This window comes from Capsicum annuum, chromosome 7 (assembly GCF_002878395.1).
Source record: "Capsicum annuum cultivar UCD-10X-F1 chromosome 7, UCD10Xv1.1, whole genome shotgun sequence".
Lineage (NCBI taxonomy): Eukaryota > Viridiplantae > Streptophyta > Magnoliopsida > Solanales > Solanaceae > Capsicum > Capsicum annuum.
Window position 1 is genome coordinate 215023846 of NC_061117.1, and position 8112 is coordinate 215031957.

General features: G+C 39.2%; 1 pseudogene; it reads right to left on the reverse strand.

The window, feature by feature from the left end:
* LOC124885895 overlaps positions 1–2176 on the reverse strand; it is a 7103-nt pseudogene extending 4927 nt beyond the window's left edge.
* Between the last annotated feature and the right edge of the window lie 5936 nt (positions 2177–8112).

Here is an 8112-nt window from a genome sequence, read left to right on the forward strand (position 1 = left end):
CCAACTATTTTCTCAAGTTGGTTGATTGTAATCTCCCTTGGAACATACGCTTTATTACCTTCAGTAAAATATCACGATGCTCCTTGGAGTGCAATAGCAAAGATAAAAAGGAAATTTGAGCAGGGGTTTTCTTCAACTGGTCTAATATTGAATACTCTGGCAATTTCATCTTTTTCAAAAATTCTTTGGCTTCTTCTTCGGTGATAGGCTTTTTGATAGATGACGGTCCACTCACCGTTGGCTTGGACTTTCTTAAGCTTTCAGGCACGAAACATCTTCCTGACCTAGTCAAACCCCTTACCTCATCTACATCTTCCACAACTTCTTTCCCATGATAGGTCATCACAGTCCGCCCATAATTCTAGGAAACTCTTTTCGTATCAACTATCGAAGGTTGGGTCACCGATTTGAGGACTATAGGCGCTGCCAGTGCTCCTTTCATCGTCAATATAGGCTGACTCAGAGTTCCCACCACTGTTAACTTAGGTTTATCCTGACTTAAATCAACATACCTTCTGGCGCCCTGTACTGTGATCAAGGGTTTCTTTGTGCTTTCTTGGGCTTTATCTTCTCTCATTCCTTCCTAGCTCAATGACATTGCTTTTAAAGACTCCGCTACATTAACCGATTTCTCCTCAGTGGTCTGTATCTTGACAATAGGCTTATAACCCCTCGAAGACTCTTTCCCATCATATATTAATTCTAACATATTGGTTTCAGCATAGGTTGGCAGCGAATTCTAATTAATGTTTGGACCCTCCGGGGCCTGGACCAGCATCTGATTTGTGTCAATTAAATCATGAAAAACTCTCTTTAAATGCCAGCATTTCTCGATATCATGGCATTGCATATCAGAATAGTACACACACCTTAAAGAATAATCAAGATTCCTCGGTGGTGGATTTGAAAGCCTTCCTTGAATTGGGCTTAAAACCTTCAACTTTCTCAACCTATCAAACAAGCTAGCATATGACTCCCCAAGAGGTGTGAATTGATTTTTGATCGCCTTCTCCTTCTTATACTTGGGCCTAGGCTGAAAGTTGGGTTTGGAGGGGTTTTGGTAATTTGGTGGAGCGAATGAGCAATTTTGTGGAGCTTGTGCGTGCCACTGCGGGTAAGAAGGGGTTTGGGCATATGGCTGTGCGCTATATACTGGGTACGGGGGTGGTGGAATAGAATATAAAGGGTTTTATGGAGGGTAGTAATGGTGGGGAGGAATATATGGAGCTTGGGTGTAGACTTGGGCTTGGGATTGGGGATAGGGGCGAGGTGGTCTTTTGGGATAGGAATGGGTTCCAGCTACGACAGTCGCCATGTCCTCTTTCTTCTTTTTACCTCCAAATGTGCCGGATCCACCTTGAATCGCTTGTGTGGTAGCTTTTAATGCGGCAAAACTCACTATTCGGCCGGTCTTAATTCCGTCCTCTATCATCTCCCCCATTTTGAGGACTTCCATAAAAGATTTTCCCATTGTTGGAAGTAAATGCTGAAAATAGGTCTCATCTTGCGCCTGAATGAAAACTTCTACCAACTTACTTTCTTTCATTGGAGGCTTTAACCTGGCGGCCTGTTCACGCCACCTTATCGCGTATTCCCTAAAACCTTCAGTGCTCTTTTTCTTCATATTGACCAAGGATTTTTCGTCCGGAATCAGGTCGATGTTATACTTAAAATGTCAAACAAATTCAGAATCCAAATCATCCCAGCTGTTCCATTTATCAATATCTCGATCGATAAACCATTCTGAGGCCAGATCTGAAAGACTCTCGCCAAAGAAGGCCATGAGCAGTTCTTCCTTTCCTCCTGCAGCCCTCAACTGGTTGCAATAATGTCTTAAGTGTGCCACGGGATCACTGTGTCCCGCATACTTCTCGAACTTAGGCAGCTTAAAATTGGGGGGAAGGTTGATGTCTGGGAACATGCAAAGATCCTTATAGGAAACACTCCTATAATCTTCGATTCCTTGCAAGTTCCTCATAGCTTGTTCTAAACTTTTTAATTTCCGGGCTATGATATCCTGTTCCTCTGCTGCGACATGTTTCTCCGTATCAAATGGAAATGCAGGCGGCTGAGTGTACCCATACGGTTTATTCATTTGCAAAGTAGGCTCAGGGGCATAATACTGACTATCTGGAACCTTCAGTACTGGCTCACTGGAAGACCTAAGAAGCCTCATAGTAGGACGCACAACATATATGGGAGTTTCATGTGGTGGCGGAGCCACGAATATCGGTGTGATCGATGGTGCTGGCTGGCGTGCTCAGGTGACTCAGTAGGAGCAGAGAATTATGCCTGAGAGAGCGGTGGGCAGTTAGAGATATTCCCAAGACCTTCAGGAAGCGGAGGAGGAGGCATTCCGCTGGCCCATGCCTGGTGTAAATCTATCAATTGTTGCCTGAGCCTTACTACCTCATCATTGTGTTCAGAACTTTTTTCCCTGTGATCCTGATCCGGGTCAATGAGCGAATTTTCAATCTCCCTGCTAGCCATGGCGAGTTTTGCTTTGGATCTAGTGAAGTATGGGTGACTAGCCAGAGTGCTGCAAACCTACCACTGTTATCTGAAAGAACATGCTCATCAAAGACGACATCTGTTAGGATTAGGGCACACAACAAGCATGGGAATCACATTGGTAAAATTGTCCTAACTTCATGTTCGTTTCTACCAGCTTTTGAGGGTAGCGAGGTCATTTTAACATCATCCTGATTTTTGTCTACACTTATTTTTTATCTACACTTATTATTATTATTATTATTATTCCTTTCCCTCTTTTTTTTTTCTTCTTTTTTTTCGTATCAATCTCTGTTCTTTTCTTTTCTCTCGTTATCTACCTTTATTTTATCATTCTTTATGGCTTTTGTTTTTCTTTAAAGGAGAAAAAATAATGAAAAACAACGAAACAAAATAATTAGATCGAACCCAAAAGTAGGTTGTCTACGTATCATGTTGTACATGAATCAGATCTTGCGTAGTTCGAGCAGTTTTGCCAAAATGGCCAATTAAACTTTTTCCTTTCTTTTTTCTTTTCTTTTCTGTGACTGACAGCTCAATAACAATAGATCATAATCATCCATTGTATCTCAATTCTGCGGATGTACAAAGAGCATTAGCTGTTGGAATTCAACTAACAGGTATGGAGAATTATACATTGTGGAGTCGAGCCATGAAAATTGCATTACTTGGCAGGAATAAGCTAGATTTTATGGATGGCTCTGTTTTTGCGAAGCGATTATGATGAGAGTTGAAGAAGATTTGGGATCACTGTAATGCGATTGTAATCTCGTGGCTCACATGCAATGTGAGCAAGGAATTGCTGAGTGGAATTCTATATTCATCAAGTGTGTACCAGGTATGGCTTGACCTCAAGGAACATTTTGACAAAATTAATGATTCGAGGCTGTATCAGCTGCATTGGAATATTTTCACATTAACACAAGTGGTATCAACAGTATCAACTTACTACACGAAGCTTAAAAACCTTTGGGATGAATACAACTCAATTTTAGCCCCACCTAGTTGCGATTGTCACAAAGCTAAGGACTATGTCGAACAAATGCAGTATCAACATTTGCTGAAGTTTCTCATGGGCCTAAATGATAGTTATTCTCAAGCTAGAGACCAAATTTTAGTGATGCATAATTTGCCTAATGTCAATCAGGCATATACCTTAGTAGTTCAGGATGAAAGTCAAAAGGGAATTACAGGAAACATTCATGAAGGAGTGGAGTCTTTGGCTTTGCATACTACAAGGAACAAAGTTTTTAGTAGTATAAATCATGAAGGGATGGAATCTGTGGCTTTGTATAGGAATCAAAGCACTAAACAAAATCAATTTTAGTAGAAGAATTTTAATTCACTCTATTGTGACTACTGTCACATGAAGGGCCATGTTCGTGAAGGCTGTAACAAATTGAAGAAATGCGAATACTACCACGTCATGGGTCATGTGATGGAGGTTGTTTCATATTGATTAGTTATCCAAAAAATTTCAAAGGCAAAAAGAAGATTAATGTAGCTCAGGGAGGAGGTCAAATGACTGCTCAACAACATAGGATACATGATCAGCAGTTGAATAAAAGGGCAAATACAGTACTCGCAGATCAACTATATGTACTCAAATCCTTACACAGGAACACATATTGCACTTGATGAACAAAGCTACACCAGAACAAGTTCAACAAATAATAAAGGTGTTGGGTAAGAACAACACAAACAACATTGGTGAGTCACGTAGAATGTCAACATGACAGGTAATACTTGTCACACCCCCTTTTTACGTACTCCAAAAAAAGATTTATATTTTAAGGGTCGAAAGGGTTTTATTATTTCAGTGACAAGAAATGAAAATTCATTTTGGAAAAGGATTATTTACATTTTTTATTCAGAATCGCCACTTGGCATAATCTGGTGTGCCAAGTCACCATTGGAAAAATCCTTTTCAAAATCATTTGACTCTTTAAACTGGTTTGCGAATAGAGACTCCGGCTAAGGAATTCTGTTGACCGAGGGGAAGGTGTTAGGCACCCCTCGATCCCGTGGTTCAACCACGGTCGCTTTGTAGAGTGTATCAACTATTTTGGCATTACGAAATGTATAAACCACACAAAAGTACACAACATAATCAAACAACAAACGAAACAAAACAATCCAAAAATGTAAAGTCCAGTCCAATTATACAGTCCAAAAATAAATAATGCGGAAATATAAATCTATTTGTACCCTAGACTAACCCTATACTACGCTCTACCGCTTCACCCGACGCCTCGGGCCTTTACCACGAACATCTTCCAAGTACAAGGTACTTCGGGGCATTCCCCGGTGAATAAATATATACAGATACTTCGGGGCATTCCCCGGCCGAATTAATACAATAGATGTCAATGTATAAATCAAAACCATTCCACCAACATTTCACCATTCAATAATCACAAATCCTACATCTTGCCTACCCAACCTACCTTTGCCTAAACCAATCGGCGTATCACGATACTACCAAGTTCAATTAGCGCTCGTTTCAAGTTAAACACACAATGAAATCAACTAATACAAATATCCAATTATATCAAATGTTAATTCTCACCCCCCCAAGTCCATTTTTAACCACATGATTAGTGTATGCTTCGATTTTCCAATCACATCTCATAATCCGAAACCAAAATCAAACACAACACAAACAACGAAGATTCACACAACAAATAAATCATTCACACCCACAACATCAATAAAGAGTCAAGATAAAATAAAGATCGGTAGAAGAAATGGACCTCGATGAAACTGATCCTTGTCGATAATAAAGAAATTTGAAGACCAAAATACTCGACTGGAGAACCTCACAACGAACAAACCCAATCAGTGTCTCAAAATTTCTAGCCGAACAGATTTCAACCAAAGAACCAGTCCTCAAAGTGAAAACCAAATCACGAATATTGGACGGGTTAGTCACGAACACCCCTCAAACGCAATATCGAGTGGACCCAGCAACATACAAGACCCGAACACCCACCAAAGATCCAATAAAAGGGCTGAAACCGAATGGAATCGAGCTCAGGCGAACTGGCAGTGACAAAAAGAAAACTGGAAAGAAAGCAATCAAAAAAACAAAAAAATGTCCAGTTCCGAAAAAATCTCCGTATGCTTCGAATTTTTTCCGGCAACAACAATGACCGGAGCCAATAATTGGACGCGATATCTATCTCATTTAGTAAGTATCTCGACTTTCGGTAAAAGGGTGATGGGAATTTGAATGAATTTTTCAATTGATTTTTCTCGTTTAGTGTATTTCTCCCTCAAGGACCATTTCTTTCCCCTTTTCTCCTCACCCCTTTGTTTCCAGTGAGAGCTATGGTGTATATCTATGTGTGTATTGTAGTGTGGGATATGAATGGTGAAGAGAATCTATGTTGTTTCCTTCGGTCAGGTCTGCTAATGGAGAAAGGGATCTCAGGATGAGTAGCTGAGAATGTGTGTATATAGAGTATTTTTTTTGTTTCCAGTGGGTTCTCCTCCTATAGTGTGAGTGGAACCGTGTATATATGAGGTAAGGGTGGGGTCACGTGGGTGGGTATTGGGGTAGTGATGTGTTGTCCAAAATTGATAGGAGGAGTGGTTAATTTTGTTACAAAAGAATAGTTGGGGATTAGCTTTGTTAGTGGGTTTGTTATTTTTGTATTCTTATGGGATATAATCATACAGGTGAGGGCACGTGGTACGACAGGGATAAAAATCTGTAACTTGGGTCCTCGGGAGGGACAAAATTAGGTGTCTACAATACTAATGTTGATTTCTTGAAATAAATTGTAGATTCTGGAGCTACAGATCATATGATAAATAGTAGTACACATTTGCCCAATGAAAGAATAGTAAGTGAAATAGGAAAAGTACAATTGCCAACAGGTGCATCAGCTGTAGTGTCTTATATTGGTAATTTTCAACTTAGTGAGGGTGACATGATAAGTGATGTGTTGTATGTACCAACCTTCAAGTTTAATCTTGTCTATAAACAAGATGCCAAAAGAATTAAACTTTTGTGTATTTTTTTCACATGTTGTGTGTTTTAAGACCTCTCATCTGGGAAGGTCAAGGGGATTGGTAATGTAGAAGATGGCTTGTATGTGCTGAACTGGAAAGTTATACCATTGGAAAAGATCAAGACTCTGTCTTTCTTTGGTAAAACTAGAAATCCAAAAGTTTGGCACAAAAGATTGCGTTATATTCCTATGAGTGTTCTTAGGAGAATAAAGGAGTTTAATAATTATAGTGATTTTACTTTGAATCACTGTACTATTTGTCCCCAGGCTAGGCAGACTAGAGTTTCTTTCCCCACTAGTAACACATGAGCAAACGATGTGTTTGATTTAGTTCACATGGATGTTTGGGGCCCATACAAGGCTGCTAGTCACTTTGGTATGAGATACTTTCTCACTTTAGTGGATGATATATCTAGATGGACATGGACTTTCTTACTTGTTTTAAAATCTGATGTACTTGTTGTTCTAAAACAATTCCTGTTAATAATAAAGAACCAGTTTGGTAAATGTGTTACAGTGTTCAGATCTGATAACGGAAAGGAATTTTTCAATAGTAACTGTCATGAATTATTTTCATTGCATGGAATTATTCATCAGAGATCTTGCCTATACACTCCACAACAAAATGGTGTTGTGGAGAGAAAACATAGACATTTGTTGGAGACTGCAAGAGCCATCAAATTCTAAAGTCATTTACCTACTAAATTCTGGGGTGAATGCATAAAGGCTTCCATATACATAATCAATAGAATACCTTTGTCAATTCTGAAAAATTAGCCACCTTATGGGGTATTATATGGGAAACAACCTGGTTTATCTCATCTTAGGGTGATAGGATGCCTTGCTTTTGCCATAAACCTATTGAAAGACGATAAGTTTGCAGTAAAAACAAAGAAAGCTATTCTACTTAGCTATGTTGTTAACCAAAAGGGATACAAGTTGTTTTATATTACCTCAAACAATATCATTGTCAGTAGAGATGTGATATTTCATGAGACTGTTTTTCCATTCCAGTCTCAAGATGATAACTCAGAGGATAATCTGCATTTCTTTGTTTCATATGGACCTACTGCACACTATGATCACAGTCCTTGTATGATATCAGCATCCACAGATGTTTTGGATGAGTTACATGAGGCTGTAAAAGATATATCATCTGCAGCAAATGAACATAGTAATCCTGTTCTTATGGACAACAATAGAGTAGAAGATGAACCTAGTGTGCAAGCAGATGTTGTTACACAACCTATAACCAGACCTGAAGATCGTAGTAGCACTTCTAAGAGATCATCACCTCATATTATTGCTCCTATTGTTGCTAGAAGATCAAATAGACCTGCAAAGCCACCATTTTGACATACAGATTATGTTCTGCCAAAGAAAATAAAAGCAACTGGTACTTGGTTATATTCTATTACAGATGTAGTGGACTACAAGAGTATTTCTCCCTCTTACAAAAGTTTTGTCACAACAATGTCACAAGAAAAGGAGCCTAGTCCTTACCATGAAGCTATACATGATTCTAGGTGGATCACAGCTATGTAACAGGAAATACAAGCTCTGGAGGAGAATCACACATTGGAGA